The sequence below is a fragment of the Lissotriton helveticus genome, chromosome 4_1 (assembly GCF_964261635.1).
Source record: "Lissotriton helveticus chromosome 4_1, aLisHel1.1, whole genome shotgun sequence".
NCBI lineage: Eukaryota > Metazoa > Chordata > Amphibia > Caudata > Salamandridae > Lissotriton > Lissotriton helveticus.
Window position 1 is genome coordinate 2,093,778,821 of NC_136063.1, and position 7,838 is coordinate 2,093,786,658.

The window sequence follows — 7,838 nt, forward strand, 5'->3', positions numbered from 1 at the left end:
GAATGGGAGTCCGCCTATGATGAGGACATGGAAAAAGGGGAGATTAAGAGATACTTAACATCGGGCTGGCCTGACAAAAGGAAGCTCACTGATGGAGTACGAAGGTTCTATGAAATTAGGGAAGAACTGTCCCTGAGTGACTCTGGGGTGTTTATCTATCGGGGCGAAAGAGTTGTGCCGCCGGATTCACTGATACCCAGATTACTAACTCTACTACATGAGGGCCACCTAGGTATTGTAAAGACCAAGGCACGCGTCAAGCAGATGTATTGGTGGCCAGGCATGGACGTTCACATTGAAAGGCAAGTGAGGGAGTGTGGCCAATGCCAGGGCGCTGACAAAGTGCTGAGGCCTCTCCGACCGGCCATGGGGAAGTTCGACACGCCACAGGGACCTTGGGAGAATGTGGCAATCGACATATTGGGACCGGTCCTGGACAGCAAAGGTGTGAACAAGTACTTGTGTGTGGTGATGGATAAGTACTCAAAATGGCCTGAGGTGGACATTCAAGAATCCATGGACACTGACACGATTTTGAGATTCCTGACTTCAGTTTTCTTAAGGGAAGGCATTCCCAAAACCATCCTTAGTGACAATGGCCCGCAGTTTGTCTCGGACAAATGGACTAGGTTCATGAGAAGGAATGGTATCGAATCCAGACACACGGCAGTGTATCATCCCGCATGCAATGGCCAGGTGGAGCGGTTCAACCGCGTGCTGATGGGCTCCATACAGGCGGCCATCATGCAGGGAAAGGATTGGGAGGTTGAAGTAATGAGCATGCTGTGGTCTTACAGGATCACCCCCACGGCTGTGGGGTACAGTCCATTTCAAGTGTTGAGAGGACGGCATCCGTTCACACGAGACAATGTTGTGTGGCGGGAAAAGACCATTACCAGTAAATGGTCCCCTGCGGTGGTCCAACACAACTTGGAAAAAGCCCAGAAGATTTATGCTGCGAATTTCGACAAACGTCGGAATGTGAAAGGAACAGAGCTGGAGGAAGGAGAGTGGGTTAGGGTCAAACTCCCTACCCTTCAAAAGAAAGGCGACAGCAAATATAGTCAGCCTCTACAAGTCAAGGAGGTGAGAGGTAGAGCAGCTCTCCTCAGCGATGGCAGAGTGTGGTCCCAAGACCGCATGGCTAGAGTAAACAGGATTGTTGTATGGCCCAAGCTGGAAGAGACAGAGGCACAGAAGGACTTCCACGAGAGCACGCCGCGACTGGAGCAAGCTGATGAAGTGTTGCCCGAGGAAACAGGAGACAACAGTGAGATGGACATTCCCGGCGCAGGGCGCGCAGTCAGAGAGGTCACTCCGGCTGGAGTAACTCAGAGTGGAGATTGGAGAGATGGTGCGAGACCAGGCGGAGACAGAGAGGTGGAAGAGAGCATGCCGGTAAGACACACCCGTAGTGGCCGGGCAGTTACAGTGCCCTCAAGATATAGAGACTATGAAATGGGTGGACATTAATGATAGTTGGCAACCTGGCCGCCAGCCAGAGAACATTGGGACACTTTGTGCTACTTTGTGGTGGTTGAATAGTTAAATGTGTTTACTGTTAAAAAGGGGAGATATGTAGGATGCGCTCTAGTCTATGAGCGTGAACGCGATGACGCGTCACGCCATAGACAGGAGCGCGAAGGGCGCGCATGCGCAGTAGGCGCCAGTTTGGAGGCGCGAAAGCGGGGATAACGGAGCTGGCGACCGGAGCAGTCGTGTTAGACGCTCGGCGCCCTCTTGCTTGAGATTTACCTATATATATATAATTGAAATAAAGACAAGTAACTCAACACCTGGACTCTGTGCATATGTGGGGAACAGGATAACATTACACCACGGAGCCCAGCCTGGTCAATGACATTTCATGCAAACTTTAAGAAAAGCCAGTGATAACCACGGAGCCCAGCCTGGTAGATGACATTTCGTGCAAACTTTAAGAAATGTAATTTCTTAAAGTTTGCATGAAATGTCATCGACCAGGCTGGGCTCTGTGGCTATCACTGGCTTTTGCACTGCAGCGGCAGTCACGTGACGTCATGAGGTCACAGGGCTGCACCATCATCCATTTGCCTGCACGAGCGGGGCCCCGGGCAGTTAAGATTCTTAAATTAACTTTTGCAGCCTGCCGCTGCGTTAGCCGGCAGTCCTAATCATGCCCCCCAACGTCTGTGGCTCCAGTGCCTTGCATCATGATGCGCCCCGCCTCCCCCACAGGACCGAACTGCTGAAGGCTAATGATCCTCGACACGGACTCACTATCAGGTCTGTAATATCCGACCTGCTTTGTGGATGGTTTGCAAATACATTTAATTTTACAGACCCAGCCTTAACCTGTTATCGAATTCAGCAATTTTTAGAAGCAATTTGTTCCTTCTGCTTGAGCTTACATCTCTAATCGTGTAGTTTACATATTTGTTTAATACAGCGTTTTTATTTACAATTATGTCCCACTCTTGTAAGCCAGGCTGCAGTCTTTGTGGAGGAACGTCTAACTTCTGGGTGATCTTTATTCTTGAAATAAACTACAAAGTGTACTGTTCTTAATTTACCCATAGAACTGCGGTCAGAACGCAGGATGTGTATAGTATTTGCTTTTCTAGGAATCAAAATATTTTAAACTGTTTTTACTGATTACTTTTTGCCTTCCAGGTACCCCACAGTAAAAACATGAAAGCACAAAATGGCTTTTCTGTACACTTACCAAAATGCATTTAGTGCAAGTACGTTTGTTACCAGACAGGCATTCTTCTTGTCCATTCTATTGAACACTGATGACTGTAATGAGTGAAAACTAGCATATATTAGTTTGTTGCAAGCGCCTCATATATTACTGTCCATTCTCACGATGTATAATTTAGAACAGAAAGCAGCATGGAAAATAGTACCGTTTGGAGAAAAAAAAAAGTTGACCACCTTCATAGAAATAGTGTCACATTTCTAAGAGGTTATAACCTTCAGAATAACACATTTTTACAAACTTGGGTTTGGAGCACAGAGTTACTTTACAAGGCTTCAGCTGAGGTATATAGATTCAAGTGAGTATAGCCAGTGGAAATACCCAGTGTTGAGAAGAAAGAAATCACTCCTATCAAAGTTACTTCATGAAAAGAAACTCTTTTTGGCTCCAACTACAACTTCAGACTGTGAAGTGCGACTGATACAGATGCTAGACTGTTACTTTAGTCACAAGTTAAAAATCTTCAGCATCTTTTTAGTGATCCTGAGCTCCCAGACGATCCAACGATGTGGGCTCTCTCTTCACTGTACTCCAATATTGGATCTGTCGAAGATGTCAATGGTAAGACCGATTCACCATCTAAGCTCTTTGCTGTCTGGAGAAATCTATGTGGAGTAGGAACAAGTATAGTAACACAATTAGTTACAGATAGTCTTTCTTCTTCTTCCATGCTGGGAGATTCAAGGCCCTTTGTTACAAAACTTTGATGCAAGGCTTCCTCCTTTTTGGGAACAGGATCAACAATCTCTTCATCAGTCCTTGCTGAATGCTCCAGTAAATCCACATTGCCACTGCCATTAAAATCTGTTGGCTGGTCCATGCCATAAGAAGAATGTTCATCTGTGGTAAGTTTGGACTGCTGGATTTCCTCTGTTAACGAATCTGCTGTCAGGGTGTTTTCATTGCTCCTTCTTTTGAGCTAAACCAATGGTAAGTCCTTCATGGGCAATGGAGGAGGTGATATCTTCAGAAGACAAAGTGTGCATGCTGGCATTCAAAGTTCAACACTGCACTGCCACACTGTCACTTGTATTCAGCAAATGTTCTGGAGATAAGGAATGCACTGAGACCTGATCCGAGGAGGCTGGAGAAGCAGTAGATGTTAAACTCATTGTAGGACTGGTGGTTAGAGTTAAAGGAATGCCTTGGCTTGAGTTTGTCTGAAGTAAAAAAGTGCCCGGGGTTGTAGTAGGCTGCAGATGTATAGATGGAACAATCTCAATAGTCTGTAGTGTGCCACTATTTAGTGTAATGGATTCTGAATCACCAGAACAGGGGGAATCCATGGAAGAAACACGAGTAATTTGTACTGGAATCTGCAGTGTTCCCACAGGACTCTGTGGTAAAACTGAATTCTCATCCAAGCGAGTGAGGCGAATCTGTACATGCTGGACCCCTGTATTTGAACTAGGGTCGGTTGTAGAATCCGTTTCCATATTTTTTGTCTATCGTCAGTTGTGATGCTTTGGGGTTTCGTGCAGGTGTCAAAGTCCTTTGATTCGCACAGGAAATGAAACATCCTTGTGATTTGCAATTTGCCTCTTAACAGTCCACCCTTTACTTCGAAGCCACTGAGGTGAACGGGCACTGCTCCAACCTTTAGCTAGGATGTCCCAGTTTATATCATTTTCATCTAGCACGGCAAGCTTGGTTATTCTCAGATTGAGAGTCATTTCATCTTCTTTTGTCCACTCGGTCCCCCCACTCTGCTTCCAATTTAGATAATTTAACCACTTGGAATGGCACTGCTTTTCTGATCGCGAACCAACTCTCTCTGCCACAGCCACCCAGGGTACACCATGGGTGACAGCATTGCCTGCATCTGTGCCTGTCAACTCGTGGACCACTTCTGCGAGTCACATTTCTTCATCTTCTGTCCATTTCCCTCTATTGCAGGTTTCTTTCATCAGCCTGCACCGATCCTTTACAGAAAATGCACCTCTGCCCAAAGCATCTCCTATAATGGCCCAGTCATTTCCGTGCTTAATGCGAAGCTCTCTGAGCCTTAGAATTTCTTCAGGCGTGTATTTTCCAACATGATTCGTGCCATCATACATGCGAAGAACTCTTCTGTACACTGCAAAAAGGGGGCGATTCAGATCCCAGGTGATGGTCCTATAGAAATCTTTTCTCTCATCCGTTGACATTTCAAAGATTATTTCTGAGGCATCTGTCATGCCACTTACCTTTAAACACCGAACAATGTTCGACATTAAAAGATCAATTTCTTCCTTCGACCACAGTCCTTCCTTCCACTTGTGGCCTTTATAAGTAAGGGAATCCTTATCTTCTCTTGTTGTAAACCAGGCCTGGCTGACAGGGGTCACGTCTTCATTTTCTGTAGGAAAAAAGGTTGTCCAGTTGTTCATTCTGAAGATACTCAACTTGAGTAATAGTTTCTTCACGGATGTCATTGTTTGGTAACTCAGTAGTAGCCGTCATAGTCATCTGAAAGCTTTGGCCATTCTCTGAATTAGCAAGGATTGAAATACATGGAGTGGATTCACCTGCACTTTGACTATCCTCAGAAAAATAAAATCGTTTTTGAAATGGTTCTAAGTTCTCTTCGGAGTTCACTTGATGATCATTTTGAGGACAACGAAAAATAGGGTTTCCTTCAGTATCTCGAGTTAGGGTCACAGAGTTTGCGGTTTCTACTGTAACTGTTTCAGATTCTGCTTCAACTGTGCTCATACTTAATCTGTTATTAATAGTAAGGGACATTCGAGGCTGAAGCAACTGAACACCTTTGTCAGTAAGCACACTTCTGCCGACGACAGCTACTCGGTCTCTACACGGGGTCAAGACCACGTCGCTGCTTGCGGACAGCAGTACTTCCTATGCACAGCGATTCTGATAAGTAGCGTCCTTCCATAAGAGCCACTCGGGCGGTACGATACATCACTTGCTGCCTGGAGCACTCTTTCTTGGCACTAGAGCCCTTCCATTCCTGGTGTTTTCCACTAGTTTTAAGATCTTCTTTCAGTTTCTCGTTGCTAAAATTAGTGTGATTCCTGATATTTATGTGTATGTTTCCCTCGTCTTTGCTTGATTTTGCTCACTAGAAAGTGTCACTCATAGTTGTTGAATGTCACTCATAATTTCACGTAAATTATGAAAATGTCACACATAGCAGGTTCGCCCTCTCGCCTGTTTACCCGCCAAGCATCATCGTCTTTGTTGTAGCACATTCTGATGACCAAGTTATAAATAGAGTTACACAACTATAGGAGCATCAATTACATGTTATGTTACATTATTTATGTTTATATAATGCATTCTATGGAAAATATGTCCCACAGCCCAAATGCCATGTCCGTGCTTAGTTAGATGTAAGCAAAATGTTCTATTTAATGTGTTGTGTTGGAGGTTTGTGCGTGTTCCATGCTATTGAAAAGTGCTCTTCGGGGCCACATTGCTGCTGTATAGTACATCTACGCTATGTGGGGTGTATGCAAGGTTTGTCCAGAGTGCTGTGTTCGATGCTTGCGTGTGTTTTAAACTACGTACAATGCTCTTGGGAGCTTTGTGCCCTCCATCTATATGGTATTTCTGAGCTATGTAATATATATGCTCTACCCAGTGAGCGCGATCACATGTCTGCGTGTGATGTACATTATTGAAAAGTGTTGTTGGGTGCTACAGTGCACCACAACAGTCACCTGTACACTCTATCTGAGGTGGACAGTCAACATACCTTTGTAAACTGGTTACCGAGGCTTAGTTTATTTCCAGTTCCAGGGCCCAACTCTGCCTATTCCTTGCATTTGAAATGTACATTTACTGCTGTAGTATGAGAATGCATTTCATGAAAAGTAATATAGAATTGGGTTGCCAAAAGAAAAATGCTAGCCATGTGTTTAAAAAGCCTAGAAAGACCTTGCCTTGGCACTAAATAGGGTTATAAATAAAAAACGTATGTATTCATTTGTAATGTGACCTTTCAGTCTTTGTTCCTTTTAATCAGTCATGATTCCCATCATTCAGGCAACCCTAGAACACAATTAAAGTGCATTCTATTTATATTTGCTGTTCGAAGTATGCACAGATAAGTGCTGAAAATGCGGCTTTAGGTGACCGCTTTTTTTGTCGGTGGGGGAAAGTGGTAGGTAGTGGGCCGGGCCCCTAGGGGGCCCCCTCATTGTGCTTTGCAGGGGGGCCCCCTCAAGTTTTGTTACGCCACTGAACCTGGCGTTTCAGGGTCGCCTCCTCCGTAATGGCAGAGGAGCGTCACTTTACTGCCAGCACAGGATAAATTAAAAGATAAAAACACACTGTTATTATTGTTTTAGTTACGTCTGTCAGAGTTACTTACTCTGGCCAAAGCAGGGAGGAGTACTCTGCACTTTTAAGTGCACATATGTGGTCATATCTCTTCTTGATGAGCTGAAGAGCAAGGCGGATTCCAGCTCTCCTCAGGCCTTGGTGCTCCTTGATCTGTCCTCTGCTTTTGACACGGTCGACCATTCCATCCTTCTCGACCATGTCAGGGCAGCGGGCATCCAGGGCACTGCCTTCTCTTGGCTTTCCTCATTTCTCCAAGGCAGGACGCAGGCCGTTCGTCTTTCCGGTTTTTCTGCCCCCCCCCCCCTGGCTGGTGCCTTGCGGGGTCCCCTAAGGTTCTTCTCTATCCCCTCTTCTTTTTAATCTTTATATTTATCCACTCATTATTTCTTTGCTCAGCATGGAAGTCTCTGTGTATAACTACGCAGATGACCTTCAGCTTGTTTTTGATCTCTCCCCTGCTCCTGGTTCTCTTCTCAAATTCCAATCCGTACTTATTTTTATTTCTGACTGGATGAACCAAAATCACCTCAAGCTTAACCCGGACAAAACGGAGTTAGTCCTGACTGGCGGTACCATCAGCCCTTGGACTCCTGCCTTCTGGCCTTCCATCTTCGGACCTCCTCCGGTTCCTTCGGTAACAGTTAGAACTCTTGACATCAAAATCAGCCAGGACCTCTCCATGCGTCCTCAGGTTAGCTCTGTCGTATCATCCTGTTTTTTGTCCCTTAGGATCATCCGCAAGATCTCCCTTTTTTTTTCTTTTGACGCCCTTAAAATAATTGTTTTGGCTATGATTCTTTCACAGTTGGAC

The 7,838-nt window shown here is 45.3% G+C and overlaps 1 pseudogene; it reads right to left on the reverse strand.

Moving 5' to 3' along the window:
- Nucleotides 1-3,203: 3,203 nt before the first annotated feature.
- LOC144827801 (cyclin-D-binding Myb-like transcription factor 1 pseudogene) lies at nt 3,204-5,443 on the reverse strand (annotated as a pseudogene).
- Between the last annotated feature and the right edge of the window lie 2,395 nt (nt 5,444-7,838).